The sequence below is a fragment of the Procambarus clarkii genome, chromosome 36 (genome assembly GCF_040958095.1).
Source record: "Procambarus clarkii isolate CNS0578487 chromosome 36, FALCON_Pclarkii_2.0, whole genome shotgun sequence".
In the NCBI taxonomy this organism is placed as follows: Eukaryota; Metazoa; Arthropoda; class Malacostraca; order Decapoda; family Cambaridae; genus Procambarus; species Procambarus clarkii.
The window spans coordinates 8921506-8928611 of record NC_091185.1 but is presented as its reverse complement, the minus strand read 5'-3'; the positions used below and the strand labels follow the sequence as shown (position 1 = coordinate 8928611).

The 7106-nt window shown below is 49.7% G+C and overlaps 1 protein-coding gene across 3 annotated transcripts in view; it reads left to right on the top strand.

Annotated features, from left to right (window-relative positions):
- The first annotated feature begins 435 nt into the window (after positions 1-435).
- Positions 436-7106, top strand: part of LOC123756093 (SAP30-binding protein) — a 154013-nt gene continuing 147342 nt past the window's right edge. Inside the window, exon 1 of one of the 3 annotated variants that reach the window (XM_069336543.1) lies at positions 436-508. The gene's annotated coding sequence lies outside the window, so the exon portion shown is untranslated. Of the gene's footprint in view, positions 533-7106 lie in introns of all 3 variants that reach the window. The other 2 variants (XM_045739088.2, XM_045739089.2) reach the window with 2 other exon arrangements.

The window sequence follows — 7106 nt, the reverse complement described above, 5'->3', positions numbered from 1 at the left end:
TGCAACAGTCGAGAACAAATTCACAACATCTAGCTGCAGCAGCCACGTGCAAACACGAAGATGCGGAGCAACACGTCCTCCTCGCATCATGCAGCAGACCGCACTGATCAAGATTGTAACTTGCTTAGCTAAATGAATTGTGGGGTTCAGTCCCTGAGCCCATTATGTGCCTCTGTAACCCTTTCCACTACTGCCCACAAGATGGGTATGGGGTGCATAATAAATGAACTAAATTATACGATACGCCACAAATAATACGCTATGCGTATTAGTGGCTTTAGGTATTGTATGTACTAGCTCTATCTATAAATCTTACATTATGTTTGTAAATCAACTATGTATGTACTTTTCCTGAATAAAAGTTTATTTATTATTTATTTATTTATAATTCAATTAAAGTCGTTACCTGGCAACGTGCTCTGGAGTGTTGCCCTCACAGTGGTTTGTTTTTGTTGGAGCTCGCTTGGTGGCTCACGACGCTAACGTTTTGTCTTGTTCTTCCCTGGTGGTGAGTGTGTGGTGACCCGACCTTGTGAGTGTGTGTGTGTGTGGGGTGACCAGGCCTGGTGAGTGTGTGTATGTGTGGGGTGACCAGGCCTGGCGAGTGTGTGTATGTGTGGGGTGACCAGGCCTGGCGAGTGTGTGTATGTGTGGGGTGACCAGGCCTGGCGAGTGTGTGTATGTGTGGGGTGACCAGGCCTGGCGAGTGTGTGTGTGTGGGGTGACCAGGCCTGGCGAGTGTGTGTGTGTGGGGGGTGACCAGGCCTGGCGAGTGTGTGTGTGGGGCGACCAGGCCTGGCGAGTATGTGTGTGTGGGGAGACCAGGCCTGGCGAGTGTGTGTGTGTGTGTGTGGGGCGACCAGACCTGGCGAGAGTGTTTGGGGGGGGGGGGGTTGACCAGACCTGGCGAGTGTGTGGGGTGACCCGACCTTGTGAGTGTGTGTGTGTGTGTGTGAGGGGTTACCTTGAGGTTACCTTGAGGTGCTTCCGGGGCTTAGCGTCCCCGCGGCCCGGTCGTCGACCAGGCCTCCTGGTTGCTGGACTGATCAACCAGGCTGTTAGACGTGGCTGCTCGCAGCCTGACGTATGAGTCACAGCCTGGTTGATCAGGTATCCTTTGGAGGTGCTTATCCAGTTCTCTCTTGAACACTGTGAGGGGTCGGCCAGTTATGCCCCTTATGTGTAGTGGAAGCGTGTTGAACAGTCTCAGGCCTCTGATGTTGATAGAGTTCTCTCTCAGAGTACCTGTTGCACCTCTGCTTTTCAACGGGGGTATTCTGCACATCCTGCCATGTCTTCTGGTCTCATGTGATGTTATTTCTGTGTGCAGGTTTGGGACCAGCCCCTCAATTATTTTCCACGTGTAAATTATTATGTATCTCTCCCGCCTGCGCTCAAGGGAGTACAGATTTAGGCTCTTTAGTCGGTCCCAGTAATTTAGATGTTTTACTGAGTGGATTCTAGCAATAAAGGATCTCTGCACGCTCTCCAGGTCAGCAATTTCTCCAGCTTTGAAAGGGGCTGTCATTGTGCAGCAGTACTCCACTCTAGAGAGCACAAGCGTTTTGAAAAGTATCATCATCGGTATAGCATCTCTAGTGTGAAAAGTTCTTGTTATCCAACCTGTCATTTTTCTTGCAGTTGTGACGGCTACTTTATTGTGTTCTTTAAAGGTAAGGTCTTCCGACATGAGTACACCCAGATCCTTTACATTGCCTTTTCGTTCTATGTTATGATTTGCCTGAGTTTTGTACGTGGTTTCTGTTTTTATATTTTCAATTTTTCCGTAGCGCATGAGCTGGAACTTATCCTCATTAAACACCATATTATTTTCTGTAGCCCATAGAAAGACCTGATCTACATCTGATTGGAGGTTTACCGTGTCCTCTATGTTGCCAACTCTCATGAAAATCCTAGTGTCATCTGCAAAGGATGATACAGTGCTATAGGTTGTGTTCTGGTCTATGTCCGATATGAGGATGAGAAAAAGTACTGGAGCAAGCACAGTACCCTAGGGAACTGAGCTCTTCACGGTTGATGGGCTGGATTTTATTTTGTTGACTATTACACATTGGGTTCTGTTAGTCAGGAAATTGTAGATCCATCTGCCTATTTTCCCGGTAATTCCTTTTGAACGCATTTTATGTGCAATAACACCATGGTCACATTTATCAAAAGCTTTTGCGAAATCTGTGTAAATTACATCAGCGTTTTGTTTGTCTTCCATAGCATCTAATGCCATATCATAGTGGTCCAGCAACTGCGACAGGCAAGAGCGCCCTGTTCTGAAACCATGTTGTCCGGGGTTATGGAGATGCTCTGATTCCATGTATTTTGTGATCTTACTTCTTAGCACTCTCTCAAAAATTTTTATGATGTGCGATGTTAGTGCTATCGGTCTGTAATTTTTTGCCTCTGCCTTACTTCCTACTTTATGGAGTGGTGCTATCTCTGCTGTTTTTAGTATGTCAGGGATAACGCCAGTATCTAGGCTTTGTCTCCACAGAATGTGAAGGGCCTGCGATAGTGTTTTTTTTACAGTTCTTGATGAATATGGAGTTCCAAGAATCCGGGCCTGGTGCAGAGTGCATAGGCATACTGTTTATGACTTCTTCAAAATCTAGTGGGGATAGGGCGACGTCTGATATATGATTTGATGTTGGTATCATATCCATGAAAAATTCATTTGGGTTATCAATCTTTAGTGCATTTAATGGCTCGCTGAAAACAGAGTCGTACTGCTTCTTCAGTAACTCGCTCATTTCTTTGTTGTCATCGGTGAAAGTTCCATCTCCCTTTCGCAGGGGCCCGATACTAGATGTGGTTTTTGATCTTGATTTTGCATAGGAGAAAAAATATTTCAGATTTCTCTCTATTTCACTGATGGCCTTTTGCTCTCTTTGCCTCTCCTGGGTTTTGTATGATTCTTGTAGCTTGAGTTCAATTGTTTCTATTTCTCTACCTAACCTTCTTCGCCGTTCTTGAGATAGGGTGCGACTCTTAAGTTGTTCCGCGATTCGTTTTCTTCGCCTATACACTGTATAGGGAACGACGTTCCCGTTCCAATCTGCATCTCTCTCTTTTTTCTTAGGGGTTTGCGGTTTGAACATATTTCTAGTGCTACTGAGCTTATTTTTTCCAGGCACTGGTTCGGGTTTGCATTTCCTAGCTGTTCTTCCCAGTTTATTTCTGTGAAGTCCTGGTTTATTTGCTCCCAGTTTATCCATTTATTATTGAAGTTGAATTTGCTGAAATCTCCTCCACCGGGAATCTGGACTGGTTTTGAAGGTCCATTCCCCATGGTTGTCAGAACTTCAATTAAGTTGTGATCTGAGTAACAGGTATTTGTAATCATTATGTTCCCGATCAACTCATCATTATTAGTGAAAATGAGGTCCAGCGTGTTCTCCTTCCTAGTTGGTTCTACTATTTGCTGGTTTAAGGCAAACCTGTCGCACATCCGTAGCAGGTCATTTGCATGTGCCTGTTCATTTAGGCTACTTCCTGGTATTCTTTCTGATATTACTGTATTAGTCAGGTGCTTCCATTTCAGGTGCCTTAGGTTGAAGTCCCTAAGCAGGATGATGTTCGGAGCTGGATTTGTGAGGTTTTCCAAGCAGTGCTCTATTTTCATTAGTTGGTTTTTAAACTGCTGAGGGTTTGCCTCCGGTGACTTATATACAAGGACAACAACTACATTTAGGATCTCTATTTTGACTCAGCACTTCCACCATATCATTTGAGGTGTTTAGCAGCTCAGTACAGATGAGTGTGTCTTTGATGTAGAGGCTGACCCCACCCTGAAGCCGGTGTTTCCTATCACATCTGAAGAGATTGTATTCTGAGATCCATATTTCACCATCAAGGTAGTCCTTTGTGTGAGTTTCCGTTAGGGCTGCAAACACTGCATTTGCCTCATGAAGGAGACCATCTATAAAGTGAACTTTGTTGGATTTGCGTGTTTTTATACCCTGGATGTTGGCAAATATAAATGATGTTATCGTGTTAGTGGAAGTGCTGGATGCTTTACTTGGTGTTAATATCGGAGGCTCTGGTAAGGAAGCCACTGTGTTTGCGTCCTCTCTAGCATTTGACCGAGTTGGTGGTAGAGTCTGGTCATTTTTAGCCATTTTTATCCTCCTCCTCTTGCTAAAAAATTATCCTGGTCGATGGAGTAGTGGCTGTTTTCATAGTGGTAGTCTGTCGGTTTTATTCGCCTGGTACCTCTTATATGAAAAGCTGGACATTCAGCATTGAAGCACTCTTTCCTGTCCAAAGAGTTCTTGCAAATTTCTGGGTGTAAGAATTCACAGCTTTTGGTACATTTACCTGTATTGAGGAGGTTTCTGCACTTTCTAGGGTGATCGTATGTACATGTTCCATTTATTCTTCCCGATTCCCCATGCTTACAGGTAGCCCATTTGTAATACCAACAGATTTTGGGGCCTTGTTTTGTTTGTTTCCCTTTGCCAGGGACCGCACTCTGCTGCTGCGTCCCCGACACTGTGCCCTGCTCCGGTGCCTGTGACACTGTGCCCTGCTCCGGTGCCTGTGACACTGTGCCCTGCTCCGGGGCCTGTGACACCGCGCTCTGCTCCGGGGCCTGTGACACCGTGCTCTGCTCCGGGGCCTGTGACACCGCGCTCTGCTCCGGGGCCTGTGACACCGCGCTCTGCTCCGGGGCCTGTGACACCTCGCTCTGCTCCGGTGCCTGTGACACCGGGCTCTGCTCCGGGGCCTGTGACACCGCGCTCTGCTCCGGGGCCTGTGACACCGCGCTCTGCTCCGGGGCCTGTGACACCGCGCTCTGCTCCGGGGCCTGTGACACCGCGCTCTGCTCCGGGGCCTGTGACACCGCGCTCTGCTCCGGGGCCTGTGACACCGCGCTCTGCTCCGGGGCCTGTGACACCGCATTCTGCTCCGGGGCCTGTGACACCGCGCTCTGCTCCGGGGCCTGTGACACCTCGCTCTGCTCCGGGGCCTGTGACACCGCGCTCTGCTCCGGGGCCTGTGACACCGCGCTCTGCTCCGGGGCCTGTGACACCGCGCTCTGCTCCTGGGCCTGTGACACCGCGCTCTGCTCCGGGGCCTGTGACACCGCGCTCTGCTCCGGGGCCTGTGACACCGCGCTCTGCTCCGGGGCCTGTGACACCGCGCTCTGCTCCGGGGCCTGTGACACCGCGCTCTGCTCCGGGGCCTGTGACACCGCGCTCTGCTCCGGGGCCTGTGACACCGCGCCCTGCTCAGGCGTCCCCGACTCCGCGCCCTGCTCGGGCGTCCCCGACTCCGCGCCCTGCTCAGGCGTCCCCGACTCCGCGCCCTGCTCAGGCGCCCCCGACTCCGCGCCCTGCTCAGGCGTCCCCGACTCCGCGCCCTGCTCAGGCGTCCCCGACTCCGCGCCCTGCTCAGGCGTCCCCGACTCCGCGCCCTGCTCAGGCGTCCCCGACTCCGCGCCCTGCTCAGGCGTCCCCGACTCCGCGCCCTGCTCAGGCGTCCCCGACTCCGCGCCCTGCTCAGGCGTCCCCGACTCCGCGCCCTGCTCAGGCGTCCCCGACTCCGCGCCCTGCTCAGGCGTCCCCGACTCCGCGCCCTGCTCAGGCGCCGCTGCCACCGAGCTCTGTGCCACGTCTGGTTGTACCTTGGTGTAATGTACAGTTTGTTTGAAGACATTAGAAATTGCTATGCAGGCATTAATTAGTAATTCTCTGTTTTCGGCAGGAGTTTTATCCAGGATTTCCATCAATTTAAAAAAAGTTACATCATCCTTTTTGCAGAGCCAGTACACAGAGTGATCACTGGGACCATTTCTCCTTGAATTGTTAGTCATGTTGGCACATTTTTTGTGTATGGCTGCTGAAAAGAGTTGGCATTGAAAGCTCTGTTGGTAATCTACCTTCATGTTGCATTCTATGCACGTTTTTATCAGAGCCATTTTTGGACACTTCTGTTCAGTGGTGATGGTCTTACAAGGTCTTACAAGGTGGGGTGTTGAACGGTGGGGGGGTTGACTGTGGATGCTGGCCGTGGGCATTGACCGTGGTGTTTACCAACTTGAGACAGGCCTGGAGGAGGCTGTATGGACGGCCAGTGTTGCTACCACGTGTCGCACTCTTAATTTGTTTTGCTCACTTGTTAGATTACATTACTTGCATTTTCCCACTAGTTATCTTACAGCGGAGGCGTCTAGTTTCTGTGTCTGGGCACTAGTTACCTGAGTATGTTACACTATTTGAACAAATACACACACACAGGGTACTGGGGTAGGCCTACCTCCAAATGGCCCTTGTTTACATACACACGACGGAATTATTTTGTGTATAATTTGTTCACTTGATATTAAAATATGTTATCTTAATTTTTGTTATAATAGAGACAGGTTTTGCATAGAGAGCTTAGCATTATGGGCACTGATTACTTGATGTTTCAATAGCGAGAGATGTGATTTAATGACGACTTGGCAACTATCGCGTAAGGCCTCCTGGCACCACGAGAGGGCAGGCCTTGACTACCTTACCTTGAGGTTACCTTGAGGTGCTTCCGGGGCTTAGCGTCCCCGCGGCCCGGTCGTCGACCAGGCCTCCTGGTTGCCGGACTGATCAACCAGGCTGTTGGACGCGGCTGCTCGCAGCCTGACGTACGAGTCACAGCCTGGTTGATCAGGTATCCTTTGGAGGTGCTTATCCAGTTCTCTCTTGAACACTGTGAGGGGTCGGCCAGTTATGCCCCTTATGTGTAGTGGAAGCGTGTTGAACAGTCTCGGACCTCTGATGTTGATAGAGTTCTCTCTCAGAGTACTAGTTGCACCTCTGTTTTTCAACGGGGGTATTCTGCACATCCTGCCATGTCTTCTGGTCTCATGTGATGTTATTTCTGTGTGCAGGTTTGGGACCAGCCCCTCTAATATTTTCCACGTGTAAATTATTATGTACCTCTCCCGCCTGCGCTCAAGGGAGTACAGTTTTAGGCTCTTTAGTCAGTCCCAATAGTTTAGATGTTTTACTGAGTGGATTCTAGCAGTAAAGGATCTCTGCACGCTCTCCAGTTCAGTAATTTCTCCAGCTTTGAAAGGTGCTGTCATTGTGCAGCAGTACTCCACTCTAGAGAGC